The following is a 1,457-nucleotide window of genomic DNA, read 5'->3' as shown; positions in this document are numbered from 1 at the left end:
CACACTTCGATGAAGAGACGTGACGAGGTTTCTACATGTATCCATGACTGTTAAGTGTTAAGATAATATCCATAAGTATCCGTGACTGTAAGTATTAAGATAATATCCATAACTGTAAGTGGACGTGGGAGTTCCATGATGCTGCAATGGTGACAAATATGGAATGATGGTTGCTTTGTTCCTGTGTGTCCTTGTTGGTGAGGATTGTCATGGTATGACTATGGCGGGCAACACAATATTTAATACTGTGACTAATGGTTTTCGTTGATTCATATGACAGGAATTGTTGCCTTGCCAGTGTTGGATGTACTCCAAAATATATAATTTTGGAGTTGCGGGATTGCTTCATCGTTCGTTAGATTGACATTCAAATTTTAACCACTTACGCTGGTCGTAGAAGTAGATATTAATTAAGCCATCAATCATCTGGGCCTATAGCTCAGTGGTAGAGCATTTGACTGCAGATCAAGAGGTCACCGGTTCGAACCCGGTTGGGCCCTCCTAAGAGAGTTCTTCCAATAATACGCCAGGCATGGATTGTGGGAGATGTTTTTTCTTCATATGAATAAGCATAAGATCGAGATGTTATTTCTTCATATGAATAATCATAAGATCTCAGATAATTGTTACAGATGAGGAGACATCGGTGTCACATGCCTAGAGAGCGCCGAGTGCACCTTTATAAACGAGTCTCCAGTAAGGCGATTCACGGAACAATCACATGATGCAGTGGGATGAGGAGACATCGGTGTCACATGCCTAGAGAGCGGCGGGTGCACCTCTATAAACGAGTCTCTAGTAAGGCCATCACAGGTGGCATTACAGCTAAGTGATAGTGAAGTACTCTTCACCACTATCACATCCATTGAATTTCAATTGACTGCAAACTGGCTTGCGAAGTTGGGATGTTCGGCAAGGTAGAAACACATTGTTCAGGCATATTTGAGGATGCAACATCGGTGAGATATTGTAGTTGATCGAAGTCATGGAGGATACTTTCGGGCCCTTGTGCTCTTAGAGGGCTCATCGAGGATGGGGCAATGACCGAGAGTGGGGTAGCGCAAACATGATGCGTTGTAAAGGGGCATCTTATCTAGATAGTAGTATGAGGATGAAATGGACATGTGAGGGAAAGCGATTTGTTTTTAAGTGCGATTTTTTGAAAAGTTTTGTTGGTTTATTTTTCGAACTAATTTGTCTAGACCCTTACAGGGATTCATTGAAATCACAAGTTTGAGGGTTGAACTCTGCACATTTGAATTGCCGCAAGGGTTTTTCACTCTGCTGAATCCATTTATACAATCAAAAAATGTGTTTGAGAGAAAGGATGTACTTTGGCATGAGGAGGTACAATACTATTGATCAAGTGTAATGCTTGCATTAGCTAACTAATTACTCTTATATGTGGGAGAGCTTAGTGCATTGAGGCATGATCATAGTCATTTGAGTACAATTTG

The 1,457-nt window shown here is 41.3% G+C and overlaps 1 non-coding gene across 1 annotated transcript; it reads left to right on the top strand.

The window, feature by feature from the left end:
• The first annotated feature begins 428 nt into the window (after positions 1–428).
• Positions 429–500, top strand: TRNAC-GCA (transfer RNA cysteine (anticodon GCA)). The gene has a single exon. It is a non-coding gene; the product is annotated as a tRNA-Cys (tRNA).
• Positions 501–1,457: the final 957 nt, after the last annotated feature.

The sequence above is a fragment of the Pinus tabuliformis genome, chromosome 6, assembly GCF_031772625.1.
Source record: "Pinus tabuliformis cultivar Carrire ecotype Pingquan chromosome 6, CPIR1, whole genome shotgun sequence".
In the NCBI taxonomy this organism is placed as follows: domain Eukaryota; kingdom Viridiplantae; phylum Streptophyta; class Pinopsida; order Pinales; family Pinaceae; genus Pinus; species Pinus tabuliformis.
This window is presented reverse-complemented; position numbering and strand designations above follow the sequence as displayed.